Source organism: Ailuropoda melanoleuca, chromosome 2 (assembly GCF_002007445.2).
Source record: "Ailuropoda melanoleuca isolate Jingjing chromosome 2, ASM200744v2, whole genome shotgun sequence".
Lineage (NCBI taxonomy): Eukaryota > Metazoa > Chordata > Mammalia > Carnivora > Ursidae > Ailuropoda > Ailuropoda melanoleuca.
Window position 1 is genome coordinate 6,541,513 of NC_048219.1, and position 21,843 is coordinate 6,563,355.

Here is a 21,843-nt window from a genome sequence, read left to right on the forward strand (position 1 = left end):
CACTTTACAGAGCCTAGAGGGATGAGGCTTATTTTTACTTCTGAATTCACTTTTTCTTCTGATTTTAAATACATGTACCTGTGGCAGAATTTCAGAAATTGAGTCAGCTTGATTTAACACTACAATATTTTCTCTTAGATTAAATATCATTCTTCTAATACTTTCCCATTTTGTACGGCAGGCCAGGCAAGGAGTAATATTCCCAAAGTACAGAAGAGGAAACCAAGGCCTACAGATGATAAACTACATTCCAGGGTCACCAGCTTGTCTCTGACAGACCTGAACCTAGAACCCAGGAGGCTGACTCTCAGACTAGAGCAGTCATTTCCTCTTTCCGTAGGCCAGCACAAGCAAGATCCTGCCTTAGTCCCCTCCCTCCGTTTTGTCTGGGATCAGGGGCTTCCTGTGGCCCCCAGGACAGGGAACTGCTGCTCGCTCCACTGCTTGGCTGTGTGACTATGGGCAAGTCCCTCGTGCTGTTCTCAGTGCAGTTGCTTGCTGTTTTGTTTTACCTTCTTTTTTTTTTTTTTTTAAAGATTTTATTTATTTATTTGACATAGACAGTCAGCGAGAGAGGGAACACAGCAGGGGAGTGGGAGAGGAAGAAGCAGGCTCCCAGCGGAGGAGCCCGATGTGGGACTCGATCCCGCAACGCCGGGATCACGCCCTGAGCCGAAGGCAGACGCTTAACGACTGCGCTACCCAGGCGCCCCTGTTTTACCTTCTTTTGAAAGAGAAGAAATAGATGAGAAACCATCTTCGCTGAATCCAGAGTCTCCAAACCTCCATGGCCCCAACAGAGGAAGGAGAAGAAAGGAAACTAACGTTTACTGAAGACCTACTATGTACCAGGTCACTTTACATACACTACCTCTAATTTCTGAAAATACAGCTTAAGATGTGGGATCATTATCCTCAATTTGCAGATGAAGAAACCAGGGCTTAGAGAGGTCAAGCGACATGGTTATACAGCCACTAATTGATAGGGTGGGACTTGAATCCAGGTCTCCTGACTCCAGAGCCCTATCTTCCAACTGCTCCTCATGGAAGAGTTGGCACAGATCACAGTATCATGCTTAGCACAGCCCTGGTACCACCCTCAAGGTGTATTCATTCATTCATTCATCAACCAACACATATCTATTAAGCACCTATTGTGTACCAGGTGCTGGGGTAGGCCCTGAGATATGATGGGCAAAGTCCCTGCCCTAGAGCTGACATTCTAGTATAGAAAGACAGTAGTTAAGTAAATAAAGAAATAAGATATTTCAGATAGTGCTAAGAAGAAAAGAAAGCAGAGAATGGGAGAGAGAACAACCATGTATATATGTGAGTGAGTAAGAAAGCGAGAACTGCAGAGACTGATGTCCGTTGCTGATGTGATTACAGAGCCTGCCCGAGGAGGCGACATTTCTACTACAACTGCTGGATCGACTTCTGCCCTATTTCCCCGTGCTTGGCCCCAGAGAGCCAGAGCAGCAGAGAAGGTGCCAGCCACACATTCCTACAACCCTGAAGGCCTGAGCTGGAGGGGAGAGGTGGGCTTTGACAATCATTTTGTTCACTCTCTTCTGACTTTATATAGGGGGAAACTGGGGCCCAGAAAGCCAGAGCGATTTGCTCAGGGAGACTGGCTATGGCTGGAAGTACACAGGGGTAGGGCCCCCTGGGGGTGGCCTGGGGCTATGCCCACCCCACACTCCTGAATCAAGTTCTCTGAGAAAGGAAACAGAGATCTCTTTTTCCTCTCACCTTCCTGCTGTCCGGGCTAGGAAGAGCAATTAGCAAATTCATGCGCTGTGAATCACCCTTCTGTTGACACTTCTATTCCAAAGCTAATAGGTCCAGTGTTTGCCCAATCACAGACCTGAACATAACTGCCCTGGGAGTGGGGGATCTGGGAATGCAGGAAGGGGCGAGGCAAGATGAGAGAGTGGGAGTATACTCAGGAGGGTTCTTACTTCACCAAGACCAACTTCCAATAGTCCCAGTGAATGGAGGGGAACGACGCCTGGGATACCTTCTGAAGAGTCCATCTGGCTTTCAAATGTTATATATGAGCCTTTTCCCTCCTGTACGTATTTCCCGTCTTAATCCTGACTCTGATTTTAGAAGGGAATATACTCTCTATGATAACTGAGTTGTAGTGACATAGGTATGTCACTTTCCTTTTCTGGGCCTCAGTTTCTTTTTCTGTAAAATGGCAGTGAAATAGGAGTCAGGTTTTTCCATTCACCTGTGATTTGAAGTGATGGGAAAGAGAAGGGGTCCTGCGGAGGGTGTCGGCCTCCACACTGGCCCCTCCTCTGCTCTGGACTCCAGACAAGAGCATTCTGGGATCGGCCCACATTACTGAACACCCTTTGTCTGGTACAACACGAGGCAATTTCCATACAGTTTCTTACTCAATTTTCAGAGCACAATCTTTTTTTTTTTAAGATTTTATTTATTTGTTTATTTATTTATAGCATGAGCAGGGGGAGGGTCAGAGGGAGAGGGGGAGAGAGAATCTCAAGCAGACTCCATGCTGAGCACAGAGCCGATGCTGGGCTCCATCTCACGACCCTGAGATCATAATTTGGGCTGAAATCAAGAGTCAGATGCTTAACCCACTGAGCCACCCAGGCGCCCACAGAACACAATCTTTTATTTTATTTTTTTAAGATTTTATTTATTTGTTTGCGGGGGGCGGAAACACAAGCAGGGGGTGTGGTAGAGGGAGAAGCAGGCTTCCCGCTGAGCAGGGAGCCTGACCCTGCTGGATCCCAGGACCCTGGGATAACGCCCTGAGCCAAATGCAGATGCTTAATGACTGAGCCACCCTGGCACCTGCAGAACACAATCTTTTGGCAAAGGAGTGATTTCTCACTTTGTGTGAGAAGAAATGAAGGCTCAGAGAGACAGATTAATTTGTGCAGGGCCCCACTGTTGGAAGGACGGGCCTCACACCCAGGTCTGGCTGAACCCCAGGCCCATGCCCTAGCCAGGGCCCTGTCTCTGAGGATGACTTGCACAGAGATGGTCCCCCATCCCCTCCTTTGTGGTTCTTGTCCTCCACCCTGCCTCAGCCCCTCACGGCCAAGGCACTTCTCTGGACCTTCTCAGTACCCTGCGTAATTTCAATAGCAAGCATCCCATCCTCCTAACACCACCTCCTGCCTTTCCTACTCACTGCCTCCAGAACCCCGACGGCAACGGGTCCTGACTCCCCAGGCCCTTCAATTCTTGGACCCTCCCACCTTTCCCCCATGGTTTCTAGCCTCCTTAACCAGCTTTGATTCCATGGACCATCATTATAATTACTGCTTGCACACACCCTCACCCCCTTCCTCCTCTCACCTGGCAAAACCACACCCTCGTTAATCCAGCTGTGCGTTTGTACCCCACAGTTGACTGAAGCTGGAGAAGGACACAGCCCTGCTGACAGGCCTCGAACATCATCAGAGCCTCCATCCTCTCTAGGAGGCCCTTAGCACCCTCTGGCAATCCTACCATGGGACCTGCTGCTTTCACTCCCCTGCGGTCCTAGACACAATCGCATACCTCTCCTTGTCACCTCAACCCTGGACAGCTCCTCCCCCACCCCCTCTCAGTGGAGGACCTTGCTTCCTGTATCACTGAGAAAAGAGAAGCAATCAAAGGAAAATTTCCATAGACTCTCAATACCTACCCAAACACTGGGTCCCATGCCTCATTTTTAGCCTCCCTCCTGCTGCCTTGGGTGAACTTGCTTGTTCCTCTCTGCGGCTATCCCTGCACTGGTTGCACGCCAGACGGCCTGCCTCTCACCTGCTCAAGGATTCACTCCAGCGATTTCCCCTTTGCTACTGGATCATTCCAACTAACATGAAAACATAATTATCTTGCATCTTGAAAAACAACAACAACAACAACAAAGCCCAACAAAACAAAAATCTCCCTCCCATTTCTCTATATAGCAAACTCTGAAAATGTCTGTGCTTGCTGTCTTCAGTTATTCTGTTCTTTCTTGAGCAACTTCAGTCAGGCTTTGTCCCCAGCACTGCACCCAAACTGCTTTGTCAAGGTCACCTGTGTCTTTTAGTCATCATCATCAATGTCTTTTAGTAATAGGTTTATTGAGATATAATTCGCATTGCATACACTTCACCCATATAAAGCGTACAATTCAGTGGGTTTTTTTGTATAGTCCCAGAGCTGTTCAGCCAGTACCATAATCAATTTTAGAACATTTTTATTACTCCTGGGGCACCTGGGTGGCTCAGTCCATTAAGCATCTGCCTTCAGCTCAGGTCATGAACCTAGGGTCCTGGGATTGAGCCCTGGGACTCCCTGCTCAGCGGGGAGTCTGCTTCTCCCTCCCCCCTACCTCTGTGTGCTCTCTCTTTCTCAAATAAATAAATAAAATCTTTTTAAAAATGTTAAAAAAGGAACATTTTTATTCCTCTGAAAAGAAACCCTGTACCCTTTAGCAGTCACCCCTCCCCCCATTTCCCTTGAGCCCCCTCAGCTCACAGCCCTAGGCAACCACTGATTGACTTTTTGTCTCTATATAGATTGACCCATTTTGGACATTTCATACAAATGGTGGTCCTTTGGGACTGGTTTCATTTACTTAGCATAATGTTTTCAAGGTTCATCTATGTTGTAGCATTAGTATTTCATTTTTTCTTCATTGCCAAATGATATTCCATAGGATATATGGATATCCCACATTTTATTTATCCACTCATCAGTTGATAGACATTTGGGTTGTTTCCACTTTGGGCTATTAGGAATGCTGTTATGAATATTCATGTACCAGTTCTGTAAAAATATTTTTAGAGCAGTTTTCAATTCACAACAAAATTGAGAGGAAGGTACAGAGATTTTCCATGTACTCTCTGCCCCTGCACATGCACAGTCTCCCCCATAAGCAACACCCCCCACCAGAGTGGTACCTTTGTTACAGATGAGGAACTTACACGGACACATCATAATCACCCAAAGTCCGTAGTTCAGGGTCTCTGTTGGTGTTGGCAAGTTTTTGTGTGGACATAGGTTTTCATTTCTCTTGGGTATATTCCTGGGAGTGGAATTGCTAGCCATAAGGTAACTCGATGTTTAGCCGTTTGAGAAGCTGATGGGCTGTTTAACACAGAGGCTGCACCCTTTTCCATTCTCACCAACAGTGTACAAGGGTTCCAGTCTTTCCCCATCGTGGCCAACACTTGTTTTGTTTTTTTAAATTATCTCCATCTTAGTGGGTATGAGGTGGTATTGGCTTCTCACTGTGGCCTTGATTTGGATTTCTCTGATGGCTAATGATGCTATCTTTTCATGTGTTTATTGGCTGTCTCTGTCGTTGTTCTAGAAATGTGTGTCAAATCCTTTGCCCATTTTGTAATTACATTTTAACATTATTGTTGAGTTTTAAGAATTCTTTATATATTCTTTATTGGATATATGCTTTGCAAAGTTCCTTCCATTCTAATGGTCAATTCTCAATCCTTGTTTTACTAGCCCTATAAGCTGGCTGTGGCACCGCTGATCACTCCTTCCTCCTTGAAAGACTATCTTCACTTGGCAACTAAGACAGTCTCCCACCCTGATTTTTCTGTTTCACTGACTGCTGTTTTGTTATGGCCTCATTCTCTCATCCTCTAAGCAGCGAAATGCCCAGGACTCACTCCCTGTCTGTACTTACTCCCCTGGTGATTTCATTCAGTCTCAAGCTTTAAATGCCATCCGTGTGCCGGCAAATCCCAGCTTTACCTATTCCAGGCCAGAGCGCTCTCCTTAGTTCCAGGCTCATTTGTTAATTGTATTCAACATCTCTACGGATCTTTTTTTTTTTTTTTTTTTTTAGATTTTATTTATTTATTTATTTGGCAGAGAGAGAGACAGCCAGTGAGAGAGGGAGCACAAGCAGGGGGAGTGGGAGAGGAAGAAGCAGGCTCCTAGTGGAGAAGCCTTATGTGGGGCTCGATCCCAGATCGCCGGGATCACGCCCTGAGCCGAAGGCAGACTCTTAATGACTGCGCCACCCAGGCGCCCCTCTACGGATCTTTCTCAACTTGCAATGGGGTTCCCTCCTGATAAACCCATTGTAAGCTGAGAATGCATTTGATACATCTAACTTACTGGACACCACAGCTTAGCTCAGCCGACCTTAAATGTACTCAGAATGCTTCTATTGGCCTACAGTTGAGCAAAAGCATCTCACACAAAGCCAGTTTTATAATAAGGTGAGGAATATCTCCAGCAATGTACAGAATACTGTACTGAAAGTGAAAAACAGGGCGGTTATGCGGGTGCAAGATGGTAGTAAGTGTATGGCTTGTTTCCCCTTGTGACCCCTGGCTGACTGGGAGCCACGAATACCACTGCCCATCATCACGAGAGGATCTAGGATCTAACCGCGTTTCAAACCCGGGGAAAGATCCAAATTCAAAATCTGAAGTGTGGTTTCTATGGAATGTATATCACTTTCATACCATTGTAAAGTCAAAAATCATGAGCTAATCCATCGTAAGCTGGGGACTGTCTGTACTTGTATGCTTATCATCTTCTCAAACCTCACACGTCCAGGGCTAAATTCTTGAACTGAATTGCTTCCCTTGTAACTTCCAGCTCCTGGGCTGAAAATCCGAAGCTATTTTTTTTTACTCCTTTTTCTCTCACATCCCACGTCAAGTTTGTCAGCAAGTCCTGTTGGCTTTACCTTCAGAATAGAGACAGAATCCGACCCCATCTCACCCCGGACTGCAACTCACCGCCACCTCATGGCCATTGCCCTTCTGCTGGATTATTGGCACCTCCCTCCTGGCCCAGTGCGACTGCACTTGTCTCCTGCAGCCTGTTTTCAACCCAGCAGCATGAATGATTCTTTCATTTTAAAAGAAAAATTTTCCAAAGATTTTATCCATTTATTTATTTTCAAGGGGGCGGGGGAGGAGCAGAGGGAGAGGGATAAGCAGACTCCAGAAGGGAGTCTGATAAGGGGCCCAACCCCACGGTCCTGAAATCATGACCTGAGTCGAAACCAAGAGTAGGACACTTAGGGGACTGAGCTCCCAAGGAGCCCCAGATGGTGCCATTTTAATGCCTCCATCTCGCTCGGAAGAAGGCCAAAGTCCTTCCAGTCACAAGGCTCTACAGGATAGCCTCAGTCTCGTCTCCCCCTCTCCCCTGACTCTGTTGCAGGCGCCCTGGCCTGGATGCTCCTGTCCCACCCCAGGGCCTTTGCAATTGCTTTACCATCTGCCTGACCCACTCTTGAGAGCTGCCTGGCTTCTCCCCTGTCCCTCCAGGTTCTTTTTCTCACTGAGGCCTCTTTCACTAACCAATGAGCACGGTGACCTCCCACCCCAGCTATCCCCTCCTCTGCTTTATTGCTTCCACAGTACTCAACACCATCTACACATCAGGCTGTGTGTTTATTTATTTATTTCCCTTTCCCTGTTGGAACAGAAGCTCCCGGAGGGCAGAGATTTTGCCTGTTTTTGTTTTCTGTGTACCCCGGCTCCTGAAACTGTAGTTGCCAGTTACTGGGTGCTCAATAAATAGTCATGGGATAAGCGAAGGGGTGCTTGAGGAAAGGAGGAAGGAGCAGTCTTCCAGAAGCCAATCTCGCAGGGAGTGGTGCAGTGTGGCTGCAGCCAGATCCCTGAAGCGGGACTTTAACCTGAGTCCTCCCCAAGGTCACTGCAAATTGGTTCCTGTTTTCCAGCTGAGGAAGCCTGCTGTAGCGGGAGCCAAAAGCTTGAGTTATAACTTGGGCATAAAAGACCCAGTGTGTGAGTGCTGCCTGGCATGGAGTCAGCACTCTGAACGTTTGCTCCTCCCAGAAACAGTGCTCATTTGCTAAATGGGAGCAAGGTTTGGACAGGTCAGGGAGGAAGGAAGAAGGGTAAGACCATAGACAAAGACGAGGCTCCAGGGGGAGAACCAGGAGGGCTGGGGGCTGGATCCTGAAGGACAGGAAGAGGCACCAGGAGGCAGAGCTGCGAGCAGGGCACTCTGGGACCTCACTCCCTTCAGGCTCCAGGCCGCTCACAAAGCCCCTCCCTATCCCCAAGCTGGCTGGGGTCTGTCAGAAGCGGCAACGATGGCTGATTAATTATGCCCGTTTCACGGGTGAGGAAACTGAGGCTCAGGAAAGTAGTGATATGAGTCTGTCTTCTCTCCCCTGCTAGAGTGGACTTTCCTCAGGTTCAAGGGCTGCTCACCCCCGTTTCGGTCTCCTCAGGGCTGAGGTTGCTGACTGAAAACAGGAGTGGGTTCTCATCAGTGGGCTTCTAGCCCCAGCAGACTCCACACTCCATTTTACTACAAATATTCTAGAGTGCCTCTTTCCTGTAATGGAATACGATTCATAGGTAATAGATCTTACTTATACATTCCTCATTCGGAAAAAACAACAAGATAATGCCCTATCTGAAACATAAAGGATAAATCAAAGGAAGGTAATCTATGTCTTTTTTCTCATGATTTTTTTTTTTTAAAGATTTTATTTATTTGAAAGAGAGACAGCGCAGGAGCGCAAGCGCGGTGTGGGGGGAGGGGCAGAAGGAGAAACAGACTCCCCGCTGAGCAGGGAGCCCTAGCCCCATGTGGGGCTCAGGGCTCCATCCCAGGACCCCAGGGTCATGACCTGAGCCCAAAGCAGACGCTTAACTGACTGAGCCACCCGGGCGCCCGTCATGATTTAATTTTTAAAATTGAGATATAGGGACGCCTGGGTGGCTCAGTCTGTTGGGTGTCTGCCTTGGGCTCAGGTCATGATCCCAGGGTCCTGAGATAGCGTCCCCCATCGGGCTCCTTGCTTAGCGGGGAGCCTGCTTCTCCCCCTGCTTGTGTGCTTGCTCTCTCTCTGGCAAATAAATAAATAAATAAAATCTTTTTTAAAAATTGAGATATAATTGACATATAACATAGATTTCAGGTGTACAACATAATGATATTTGCGTATATTGCAAAATGATCACAGCAACAAGTTTAGTCAACGTCTATCACCAGTTACAATTTTTTTCTGTTGTGGTGAGAACTTTCAAGATCTACTCTCTTAGCAATTCTTCAATATCAAGTACAGTATTCTTAATTCTAGTCACCATGCTGTACATTACATCCCTTATGTGACTTATTTATTTTATAACTGGAAGCTTGTAGATGTCTTTTCTGTAACCTGCAAATACGCGGGCCGACTCTTGTTAGAACAGGACTTCTCAAATTGGAATGTGCATAGGAGTCACCTGGGGATCTCGTTAAAATGCAGATTCTGAATCAGCAGGTCTGGGGAAGGACCTGAGAATCTGCATCTCTAACCAGCGCCCAGGCGGTGTCCAGCTGGGGCTCCTTGGCAGGAGAAGGGTGCTTCCCGCTCCCTGGGCCCACGCGGCTGCCCTCCCAGCCGGCCTCCGCCCAGAGCCGCCCCCTCCCCGGGCCGAGCAAGGGGCAGCCCGGTCCAGGTCCGCCGCGCCCGCTGCCCAGCCTCATTCCTGGCAGCCAGGTGGCCGGGCGCCCGCTGCCGAGACAGCAGTTCCCACGGGAGGAGCCCGCTCTGGGGAATGGGCCGCGGGGGAGGGAGGGAAGCCCCGGGAATTGACGTTCAAGGGGGCGGGGCTTCCGTGTCCCCGGTCCCGCCAGTCCCACCCTCTTCCCTGCCGCCGCCGCTGGGATCCCTGAATCCCAGCGCACTGATCACTTCTTTATCCTCTTCTTTCATTCCCTTTGCCCTCCGTTTGGGCGAGGCTCCTGTGGTAGGGAGCCCAGATGAATGCAGCTCTTTTCTACCCCGATGAAACTCCATGGAGGGGCTAGCAGACAGGCAGGCAGGCAGACACCGTTCATCTTTAAGCCGGATTTCTGTCAAAGGAGGGGCGTGGGAGGAAACTCACTTTCAGCTTTCTGGGTGCCAGTCAGGGAAGACTTTCTGGGGGAGGCAGGAGCCCAGTAGAGCGTGAAGGCTGTGGAGGGAGGCCCTGGGCAGCCCCTCTCTCTCCCAGAGGCCCCCCAGCCTGGCCAGGGCCTCCTGACTTGGGGCACCGGCAGGACCACGGCTACTTGAGGATTCCAGGGAACACTGTTTTGGGGGCTGAGATTAGAGGAAAGAGTCTTATAGGATGGAGAGGCCTGGGTCTGAGCCCCACTCTGCCACTAACATGCCGTGGGCCTCTTGGGCAGCCCCTTTCCTACCTGGGCCACTATAAAGCGATGGGGGGCCACCTGGGTGGCTCAGTCGGTTAAAGGTCTCTCTTCAGCTCAGGTCATGATCCTAGGGTCCTAGGATTAAGTCCTGCATCAGGCTCCCTGCTCAGTGGGGAGCCTGCTTCTTCCTCTGCCGCTCCCCCTGCTTGTGTTGCTCTCTCTCTGACAAATAAATAAATAAAATCTTAAAAATAAATAAATAAAGCGATGGGATCTGACGAGCCCCAAGGCTGTGTCCAGCTGTAAAGCCTGTGACCTGAGGGGGCCAGCGAGGAAGACTTGTCCAACCCTAAGGTGGGGAGGCCAGGTGGCAGGCTTATGCTGGGCTCAAGCTGGTTCTGGGCAGCGCTGGGGTAGTGGGTCCTGGGGAGACTTTGAGGAGGTCTCCCACTTGAGAGCTACGCCAAATTGATCCACTTTCTGGGCTCTGCCGGAAGGCAAAATATTAACCCACACTAACAGCAATAATAAGTGCCCCTCTCTCCCAGGAGGACTGTCGCCTACAGCTTCCAAAGCACTTTTCTTGCCACCCTCTCATTTGATCCTCACAAACTTGGTATTACTGCCATTTGACAGATGAGAAAACTGAGGCCCAGAGAAGCCAAGTCACTAGCACAAGGTACCAGAGCTAAAAGGATATGCGAGGACCTGGACCCAGTGTCTTGTACATGTTTAACAAAAGTTTCCTGGGTCTCATGGATCTCCTGGGTCTGAATTATCCAGAAAATACAACCCTTCCAATGTTTGAACATGGAATCCTAAATTTCTGTCAGGTTCCCTAACTTTGGATATTAAAGCTAGAGGGCTAAATCTCTCACTGTAGAGATGGGAAAACTGAGATCTGGTGAGGGGAAGAGTCTTGCCCAGGTCCGTAAGCCAGATAAGATCCTGGCCTCCACCCTGAGGCTCTCAGATGAAGTTCCTGGGACTTTCATAGCTCCCTCTCCTCCTGGCAAGAGGGAGCCTTGTGTTCGGGGGACAGTGAGGAGGGACAGTTTAGGGCATGAATCCTCTAGATCAAAGAGGGAGCCTGGCAGGGGTGGGGAGAGGTTAGGCCTTAGGAAATGTGCTTTGCCTTCAGGCCTTATTTCCTAAGACAAAAATGTGTCACTAAAGCAAGGAGGAGCTGGTGATGAGTTTTAATTTTGTTTTGTTTTTCACAGTTTGCTTCCCCAAGCAGAAGGACTGCCGAGGTGAACGGTGCTGAGCCGCTCCCTCTCCAGGCCTGCTCCCCTTAGGGCTCAGGGGCCCCTGATTCTAGGGCTGAGCCAGGGCCTGTATGCAGATGGAGGTGAGAGTGTTTTCTGCTGCCGATCCAAGCCCAACCCAGAACTAGGGTGGGGCTCTGTCTGGGCCCGGGTGGAGATCTTTGTCACCAGGCTCAGGCCCAGTTTGTGACCAGGGTCAGGGCTCATCCTAAGATCAGGGAACCGGGAGAAGCAGCCCTTCAAGGACAGACTCAGCTCAGGATTCCAACTCTAGGGCGGTGAGTCAGGCAGCCTGGCTGGGAGCCCACAGGCCTTTAGGCTCTGGAGCAGAGGCTCCGGTGAAGGCAATGTCCCAGAGCTAATGCCCAGGGTCTCTGGTCCCCTCTCAGGTAGGTACTGGGGGCAGATGACCTCCTATCCGCCCCCGCCCACCAGACAGCCTGCCCTCCAGACTCAATGGCCGTGGTTGGCTGCCTCCTTCCGAGGACTCTGCTCCAGGCTCTGGAGTTTACATGGACAAGCGGTGGGCTCAGCGTCTCTCACCATCCTCAGGGCTCTGTCCAGAGGTGTGCTGGTGAACGGACTGCACTGCGCTTGATTTCAGGCTGCCCACGTGATGGTACCGCCTGCAGAGCTGGGGAGCGATTCACGGAGTCGGCTCTCGCAAGCCAGGGGGAGCCTACGCCAGTCCCCTGCTGGCTGTCCCAGGAAGCTGGCTTACAGGGTCCTGCTAAGTCGCAGGGCCAGGGTTTCCTAGCTTGTCCTCGTGAGGGTGACAGTGAGGATGATGGTGGCTGTGGTTGACATCGTGCTTGCGGTGACTGACTTCGATTGCTGCCATTGGCCTCTTTTCAGTGACAGGGGAGGGGCCGGTCAAGGAAGCTCCTCCATCTCCCAGGGGAAGCCGCTAGGAGGTGCCTGGGAGCTCGAGGGCTGATTAGGCCGTGGCTTCCTTACGGCTAGATCATGACTCTATCCCAGACACTGGAAACCTGATGTGGCTAATGGACACGTGTCCTGCCACTATCCCCCTCCCCCTGCCCAGGGATGACCTAGCATCATGTCACCGAGGAAGCAGGAGCCCAGTGTGGGGGAAGCCCTCCCCTCACCCCTGCTGAATCCGTGCGCCATCTCCTCGTTCTTCCCAATTTCTGCTTGACGACAAGTCTCTCCTCTTATTTAAAAAAAACAAAAAACAAAAACCAGCCCTGGGGCGCCTGGGTGGCTCAGTAAGTTAAGTGTCTGACTCTTGATCATGATCTCTTGGGTCTCGAGATCAAGCCCCACGTCGGGCTCCGCGCTCTGTGGGGAGTCTGCTTGAAGATTCTCTCCCTCTGCCCCCCCCCAAATAAATAAATACATCTTAAAAAAAACAAAACAAAAAACTAAAAAACCCAGCCCTCAGTGGCTTCTCACTGACTGGAATAAAATGCCAGTTCTTTATCCAGCTGTTTTTTACCTCATCTCCTCCTCCCACCTGGCTTCTTACATACTCCAACTACACTGGCCCCGATTCTGTTCTGGAAGCCTGTTCCTGCTGCAAGGATTTGGAGCCCACAGCTGCCCCGATCGCTGCACTTCTGGGGGCTCGTCCTCCCAGCCACAGCTCGGAGAGGCCTCCCCTGACCGCTCCCTCCAGAGGGCTCCCCAGTTCCTCTCTGTTCTGTCCTTCTCGTGTTCCAGGCCCCACAGTGGCCTTGTCTACTTATGTGAAACTGGTTTGCCTGTCTTCCCCACTAGATTGTAAGCCCCGTGGGCCAGGGATGTTCTTTGCTCTATCAGTACCGGGCTGGGGCCAAATAAATGCATGTGGAATCAGTGAATAGATGTCCATGTTTCTTTCCTCTTCATTCTCCCCGGGCCATTGATGACATCTTGTTGGAATGTCTATGCCTGGTTTCTGCTCTACACCGGCCTATAAAGGGAAGGGGCAAAGTGTCCCATCTGCGCTTGGCCAGAGTGTAAAAGATGGACAAGTGCTCCCCAGGGGCCCCAGGTGGTGGCAGCGGAAGCTGGTGGGTGATCTCAAGGGGCTTTGGATCTGGCCAGGGTTGAAAGATCCGGTCACTTTCCTCTGGTTTGGTTTTGGTAAAGAAGGCAGCATCTCCTCTCAGCTTCTTTATTCCATTACCACCAGGCTTCCTTACCGAGTGGACTTTCATCATTTTTTGGCCGCCCTGTCTCCAAACCCCCTTTCCATTAGGGGGAAGGCCCCCCTGTGTGAGGCCCCATCACCCTCTACTCAAGCTGCAGGGGACCGCAGACGCCTCCCTGCAGCCCTGGCAGGTAGGACAGGGGCACATAACCTGGGCTCAGCCAAGTGGATGTTCTAGCCCAGGGTTTTGAATCTCAAGTGAGTCACGCAAAGACAGGAGGGCTTAGAATTTGCTCGGAACTTTGCAGTGGTCAATGTGGTGTCTGATGGTGACAGTCATATCTGGGTGTCCTGCGGTGGGGCCTGTCCTGTCCAATGCTGTCCCTTCCTTGGTCCCTGCCCTTCATCTGACCTGGATCTCGGGCTTTGTGTCCATTCTGGAAGGCTGGAGACCCAGCCCCAGAATGTTGCTGCAGAAAAACCTTGTGTTACCGCGACATTGCTGGCCGGCAGGGACAGCCTAGAGGTGGCAGGAAATAAAAACCACACACGGGGCGCCTGGGTGGCAGGGCGGTTAAGCGTCTGCCTTCGGCTCAGGGCGTGATCCCGGCGTTGTGGGATCGAGCCCCACATCAGGCTCCTCCACTGGGAGCCTGCTTCTTCCTCTCCCACTCCCCCTGCTTGTGTTCTCTCTCTCGCTGGCTGTCTCTATCTCTGTCGCATAAATAAATAAAAAATCTAAAAAAAAAAAACAAAAACCACACACAAACAACCCCCTAGCCCTACCCCCACCCCCAACAGCAATATCAGCTAACGCTTACATAGTGCTGAGCACACGTCAGGCCCTGTTCTATTATTGTTCCTTCTTTACAAATGAGAAAACACAGGCTCGTGCAAATCTTCAGCGTTCCAAATCTAGCCCAACGGAATCAAATTGGTGGAGTTTATTCCACATGGAAATGCTGCAAGGGAGGGAAATGTAGCTTTCCAGCCTCCCCATCTGGAAGGTGGAAAGGAGGCTGAGAGGGCCCCGCCACGAGGTCCGCCTGGCGTCATCACTACTGCTGTCACCTCTCCATCAACGCTAGGATCTGCCACCCCCCTTAACCATCCCCTTAACCACCATCAAGTCAATCACCAGCTCCGTCGCCCCCTCCACCAACTCACGATCTGACAGAGCCAGCAGCTTTTCCGTCACTTGACAACGTCATCGTCAGTGTCCCTGTCACCACCTCCACAATTACCCTCATTACCTCCATCCCCAGCGGCAGGGCGGGGTTGAGTGGCCAGTGAGGTCACTTCCTTGCCTCGGCGCTCACAGAGGTAATTGCCTAATGAGATGCTTGCCGCTGGAGCTATTAGTTGCCCCGAGTAACTAGGAAATCTTCCTTGGCTCTGAAGAGGCTGAGCTTGGTTCACATACCGGAGGGTCTGCGGCTGTGCGTGTGGGCGTGAGCGTCCCAGACAGGCCTCTGGGAGGCCATGTGGTCCATCCCCCTGCCTTTGTGCTGGAGAAAAGCATCAGAGTGTAGTAGTTAAAAGTGCTGATAGAGGGGTGTGTGGCCGGCTCAGTCAGTGGAGCATGTGACTCTTGATCTTGGGGTTAGGGGTTTGAGCCCCATGTTGAGTGTAGAGGTTACTAAAAATCTTAAAAAAAAAAAAAGTGCTGATTGAGTCAGCTTACATCAACTTCGGCAGGTGATTTCACCTTTCTGGGGCTCGGTCTCTTCATCTGGGAAATGGGAATTATAAGACCTGTCGTATAGAGGAACATGAGGAGTAGAAGTGATGGAAATAAAGAACCTGGCACAGTGCCCAGCACCCAGGAGGCTCCAAATGGAAGTCGCCAATATCTTTCATTTTTTGAGTATTTATATAGTGCTCACTTTGTTCCAGACACTGTTCTGAGCACCTTACAAATTTCAGATTATTTATTTATTTATTTATTTATTTATTTATTTATTTATTTATTTATATTAAAGTAGGCTTCATGCCCAACGTGGGGCTTGAACTCACAACCCTGAGGTCAAGAGTCACATGTTCTACCGACTGAGCCAGCCAGGAGCCCCTTCAGTTTATTAATTCAAACTTCATAAGAGCCCTAAGACATAGGTACTACTTTTGCTCCCATTTTACAGATGAAACCAAGGCACAGAGAGGTTAAGTAGCTTACCCAAGGTTGCACAGCTGATTAGTGACAGAGCTGGGATTTTAACACAGGGAGTCCTGCTCAAGTCTGAGCTCTTGACGCTGAGGCTCTTTGTCAGCAAGTGCTTCCCCGTTCTCAAAAGTTCCCTTTCCTTCCCGCTCCGGTCCAGTTGGAGAACACGCTGCCCTTTTTGCCCAGCAATCAGAAAGGGGACTCTGGAAGTCACTGCAGCTGATGCCTCATCTTGGGACAGAAATGCCCCCATTCACCTTGTCCAGGACCTCCCATCCCTCCCAGCCAGGAAGTCCTTCCTGTTGTCTGACCTGAATTTGGGTTGAAGCAACTGTTCCCAGGGAGGAACCACCTTAGCTGGGATACTTGTCAGGGGGATCTCAGGAGAGACGGTAGAGGAGGGACGGGTATTGACTCTGGGCTCTGAGGGAGTGGAATTGGGGGCCTCCAGGTGCTTGAGAGGGGGCAGAGCCCTGGGGCAGGCCTCCTTGTTAGCTGCTCTCCACAAGGCCTTGTTTTCCCCACCTCTTTTTTTTTTTTTTTAAGATTTTATTTATTTGACAGAAAGAGAGAGGCAGCGAGAGAGGGAACACAAGCAGGGGGAGTGGGAGAGGGAGAATCGGGCTTCCTGATGAGCAGGGAGCCCGATGCCGGATTTGATTCCAGGACCCTGGGATCATGACCTGAGCCAAAGGCAGATGCTTAATGATTGAGCCACCCAGGCGCCCCAGCCCCACCTCTTCCTCTAAGACTGCACAAGGGACCTCTCATGCCTTCCCTGAGCCCCAGGCCCCTCACCAAGCCCCCCTCCCAAACTTCCATATGCCTCCCTCAGGCCTGCTCTGTTCCCGAGGGGCCCCCCTTCTCTGCCCTCTCGGTGTCCGATGGCATTACCCGATCCCTGGACTCTGAGACTCCATTCTGTCTTGGTCCCCCACCCCCTGCAATCCCCTTGTCTCTTCTCCCTCTTACCGTGTCTGGTGGGGCTGCTTGGGAGCTGGCTTGGGGTGTCTCGGGTGTCTCAGTCACACCATGGCCTTGGCATGTCCTAAACCCATCACAGCTCTCTCCCCAGTTTGGCCGCCAACTAAGCCAGAGGCCCAAACCAGAAGGAAAGCTGGGAGTCCCCCTAGACTTGTCCCTTTCTCCTCCCTCCACATTCTAGTCTGGTCATGTAGCAGTTAGTGAGTGCTTACTGCACACTAAGCCGAGTAGCACCCACAGCTGGGGCTGAGCAAGGTGGGTTCCTGAACATATATAAACCACCCCTGAAGTTCCCACAAATACGGGGAACGGGGAAGAGCTTTGTAAAAGGTCTAAATTTTCTACAGTTAAACTGGGGTCAGAAGAGCCCCTCTGGGGAGTCGTATGAAGGAGCCGCTCGTGGATGCTGGGGGCACCACCCAGACCCCCTTCAGGACTGGGACACTCATTCCCCCAGAGTCTACCTTACAAGATTGTGCCCCCTCCCTGGGGTAGCCTGTATTCAGTGACCGGTCACTGGGGAGGCTCAAGGCCCGGCTTCTTTGCCTCAGTTTGGGCCAACTCCGAAGGGCCCTCCCGGCTCCCGAGCTCCTCGGGGGACAGGCTGGGGCCTCTGTGGTGGCTGCACACGGGCCCCCATCTGCTGCTTTCCTCACTCCCTTACAGGAGCCGTGCCTGCCAGTAGCACCCAGTAAGCCTCCGCACAAAAATCTCATCTCCGTGTCTGCTTCAAGGAAGCCGAGCCCACTGTGACGGTGCCTGCGACAGCCATCCAGCCGTGGCTGAGATTCCCCAGGGGTCAGACTTCCTGCCTCCTCTCTCCGTCCCCTGAGCCACCACATAAGGCCTAGCATCATCTCCTGTCCGAATTGCCAGAGTCCCAGCTGGTTCCCCCTCCTCTCCTGCCTCTCCTTTGCAGGGCAGCCAAAGGGTCTCCAGGAAACTCAGAGTTAACCCGGTCACTCTGTGGTGTCAAGCTTCCCCTTAGTCTCTAGGACAAGGAAGCTCCTGACACCAGTGGCCGCACTCGCCTCCCACCGGCTCCCCCGTCGCTGGGACGCTGTGGCGTCTGGGCTTTCACACAAACGCTTCCCTCTGCCCGGAGTGTTCTGTTCCACACTTCAGATTTCCACTCAGATGTCCCTTTCCCAGCGACAAGGTCCCTTTCCCAGCAACAAGGTCCCTTTCTCCAGCGACAAGGTCCCTCTCCAAGTGACGAGGTCCCTTTCCCAGAGACGAGGTCCCTTTCCCAGCAACGAGGTCCCTTTCTCCAGGGACAGCCCATGACTGTCTACAGGGAGGTTCGAAGGCTCGGCCCCCTTGCCTCAGTTTGTATTAACTCTGAAGGGCTGTCCCCCTTCCGGCTGACATCCTGCCGCCAGTTAGGCGAGGCCTGCTCCCTGGTCTGTTAGACTTCCTTATTCCACGTCGTGATTGTCTTCGCCCTTCGGTTCGGTGCGTCCTGTGTCCCAGGCCTGCTCTAGACGGGGAGACAGGCGATGTAACACAGAGGATATGAGGTGGTGATCCACCCTGAGGAAGAAAGTGAAGGACAAAGGATAGAAGGAGGGAAGATGCTATCTGTTTCAAGAGTTTGTGGGAAGTGAGAGGAAGCCACAGAAAAGTCTGGGTGTGGAACATTCCAGGCAGAGGGAACAGCACGTGCCAGGGCCCCTGAGGCCCACGAACGTGAGAGACAAGGAGGCCAGTATGTCCAGAATGGTAAGAATGAGGGCCAGATCAACAGGAGATGAGGCCGCAGAGGTCCGAGGACGCCGGTCACGCAGGGCCTCGTAAGGCACAGGAAAGAGTTTGGATTTTATTCTGAATGGGAAGCTGATGGGAGGCAGAGGGAGGGCATTTAGGAGGCTCTCGGCACTGTCTGCTGGGTGGAGAACCATGCAGAGGGGAAGCGGGAGGCCTTGTTCGCAGGATAGGGCAACCATCCTGACGAGAGATGGTGCTGGTGTGGGCCAGGCGAGAAGGGGGTGGACACGGGATGGGGAAGGTAGAGAGCTGACGCCCCTGCGGTTTGCCTCACATGAATGAGGGAGAGAGATATCACAAGGATAATACCTGTGCATTGAAACCCTGGTTTTTATGTGACCATTTGATTACTTTCTATCTTTTTTGTCCAGGAGAACAAGGACCTTGTCTAGTCTGTTTTGCTCACTGCACTTAGCCTAGAATCCAGTACACTGTAGATGCTTCATGAATGTTTGTTGAATGACTGAATGATAGAGATATGGCATTTGCTAGGACTTGAATCCTGGTCTTTCTGCTCCAGGCCCAGTGCCTTTTCTCTCCCACCAGGTTTTTGGTAAGGATCAAAGAGATAGGAGTTAGGCAAGGGCTTTGCAAGTGGCAAAACAGCCCACAAGCTGGGGGCTCTGGGGTCATTACCAAACAGCAGCTCAACAGACTCAATTTGGAGCCCAGTCCAGCCTACAGCCTGCTCTGCCGACAAGATGGGCATGCAGCGAAGCCAGCTTGGTCCAGCCTCCACTGGTGAGCAACCCTGCCCCTACTCACAGCCCGGCCCCCGGAGCCCACGCTTGGAACAGCTATGCCCAAAGGGTAGGCACAGGTACCCAGGCTGACGCCCATGGGAGGGACCAGCCTACTCTGCCCTTCAGCCCCCAGGGGCCTGAGCTGCTCCCCCCGCTCCTCAGGAGATGCGAAGCAGCGGGGGAAAGCGCAGGCCTCCACACGGGCTCGCTCCCTTTCCTGGCAGCCCCCCCACCCTGCCCCGCTCCAGGGAGCATCCTTTGGCGGAGCTCTCCGTCCCCTGAGGTGTCAGCGGGGTATGCTGCGCCCCTGGTTCCTTCACCCCATCTCACTGGTGCCCGTGGGCAGGCACCCGCCCTGTCCTGAGATCCAGGGTGTGCACCGAGGCAAGGGAGTAAGTTATCCTCGGCTGCTGCTGCGTGGTTCTCTCGAGATTGAATCAGGGCCCCTGCGGTTGTCTCTCCTGGGCCCTGTACGGTTCTCCCCTAGCTCTTGACCCAGTTTCTACCCACCCGTTCGTTTGTGTGATGAACTACTGATGCCAGGTCCCCAGGTGCCCGGACGGTGCCTGCCTCCCTCGCCAGGAGACGCCCAGCACCCAGCCCCGGGCTGGTATATGCAGGAGGCTCTCAGGGAAATGCTGACTGAAGGGATGAGGCGCTTTGTAAACTACAGAGCAGGAGTGATGGGAAAGCTCGGGCTGTGACGGTCCACGGGCAGGCGAAGCAACTCAGCAGGAGGCTGCCTTGCGGGGTGGTGGCCGGTGGGGTGTAGGCTGAGCGCCCCCCCACCCCTGCACTTCGTGTCACTGAAAATAACAGTAATGACAGCCTTTTCATCCACGCTACCACACGGAATCTGCACAACAAAATCACGAGGTGAGGACTATCGTTAGTCCCACTGTAAAGATTTGGAAACTGAGGCTCAGAGAGTTTAAGGAGTTTACCCAAGGTAAGTAAATGGTGGGGCTGGGATTCAAACCCAGGTCTGTCAGAGGCCGAGTCTGCCAAAAGGTTAGTCATGGCACCTCCCTGCTCCTCTCCTCTCCTTTAAACTTCGAAGCCTTCCCCTTCCCCATCTTGCCTCCTCCAGACTCTGTCCTCAGTCACTTTGAGCAGGCGCCTCTCAGAGCCTCTGTTTATCCATCTGTAAAATGGACACACTCATCCCTGCCCATTTTGTAGTGAAGTTCTGTGAGGATGGGGATGCTTTCTGTCAAATGTCAAGGTTGGGCGAGTTGGGGCAGAGGTAAAGGAAGACACTGCAGGGACCTGTCCGAGGCCCCCCTGAGGGAACAGATGAGCAGGTGTCTGTCTCCCAGCCCTGCGTTCTGGCTGGGCACGGTGGGTGAGTGAGCATGAGTGTGTATAGGTGAGGGTGTGGGTGAGTGTGACAGTAGACTTGCCTCTGGGGAACTCTTGGAGGGCAAGAAAAGCCCCTCCTGCTTCTAATTGAAGGCTTCCAGTTGATTAAATAAAAAAGTAAAAAGAGCTGCATAATACATGGTATATTTTAAATGTTTACATTTAACAAATGAATGCTTTTAACACACCAAATACAATGCAATATAATTGTGCTATTCACAAGATAATTACAGGATTTATAGAAAATATTAATTCATAGTGCACTGCGGGAGGTGTGGCTGGGGAATGAGACACAAGTTTAGAGCTGTCTAATGAGTGGCTCTGGGCTTCTCTCCCATCGTGTACCTCTGTCGCTACACGTTACACCCTCATGTGGGCATCCCAGTGGCTTATAAGGCCCCATTCCATCTGGCCCCCACCACTCCCCATGCAGCACCCTGTCTGGGTTCTTTACTGCTCCTTGAGCTGCAGCAGGCACAATGTTGCCCCAGGGCATTTGCACTTGCTTTTCCCTCTGCCCAGGACCCTCCTCCCTTAGAGATCCTGGAAGCTTACTCCCACACCCTTCATCTGGTCTCTATCTTCCTGTATCACCCTATTTAAAATTGCAAACCATCCCCACAGTGCCCTATTCCCCTCCCCGTTCCCTTCCTGTCTCTGTTTCTCTCCCTAGAAGAAATTTGCAACACCACTCACGCTACTGTGGCTTACTGTCTGCAGCATCGCCAGGGCCTCCACCAGCTGGAACACAGAAGGTATGTAAGAAATAAGAATGAATTCTTGGTTCCACCAAGGGTCTCTATCCAATGCCCGCTCTGCCAGGCCCACCCCAGTTCCCCGACCCGGCGCCCATGCAGTCCTTACATGGTAGATCTGCCGTCTGGTGGGTTGGGTGCTGGGACCCAGGGATCTCCTGGGTCTGCTATCTTTGAGGCGCTGCTTTAAACCAGATGGCGCTGTGGTCCCCTCCAGTTCCGAGTCTCACGCTGCTTCCTGCCGGCCTGGGGGTGGAGTGTAGAGGTGTGGGGGGTGGGGGGATGACAGCCAGAGGCCATGCTCCTGAAGTGCGTCTGGGGTGGTGGGGCAACCGGCCAGCGAGACCAAAGGTTCCCTTCCATGTGCCAGGCCCTGTGTCTCATTTTATCCTCATCCCATTTTGTGGAGGAGGACTCTTGAGGCAGAGTCAAAGGAGGGATTTGTTTGCAGTGGCTCGCGGATGAATTCCCTGCAGACCTCCCCTCCTCCCTCGGCCTTCCTCCTTGAGGCTTAGAGCTGGCCGTGGGGGTTCTCCTGCCCAGGCCCTCGCTCCTGCAGCAGCCTCGACCCGCAGGCCTTCCTTTATAGGTCTCAGCTCTG

General features: G+C 51.9%; 1 long non-coding RNA gene across 1 annotated transcript; it reads left to right on the top strand.

Moving 5' to 3' along the window:
• The first annotated feature begins 687 nt into the window (after nucleotides 1–687).
• LOC117797022 lies at nucleotides 688–12,669 on the top strand. The gene is made up of 3 exons (XR_004621841.1): nucleotides 688–852; nucleotides 1,390–1,538; nucleotides 11,331–12,669. It is a non-coding gene; the product is annotated as an uncharacterized LOC117797022 (long non-coding RNA).
• The last annotated feature ends 9,174 nt before the right edge of the window (nucleotides 12,670–21,843 follow it).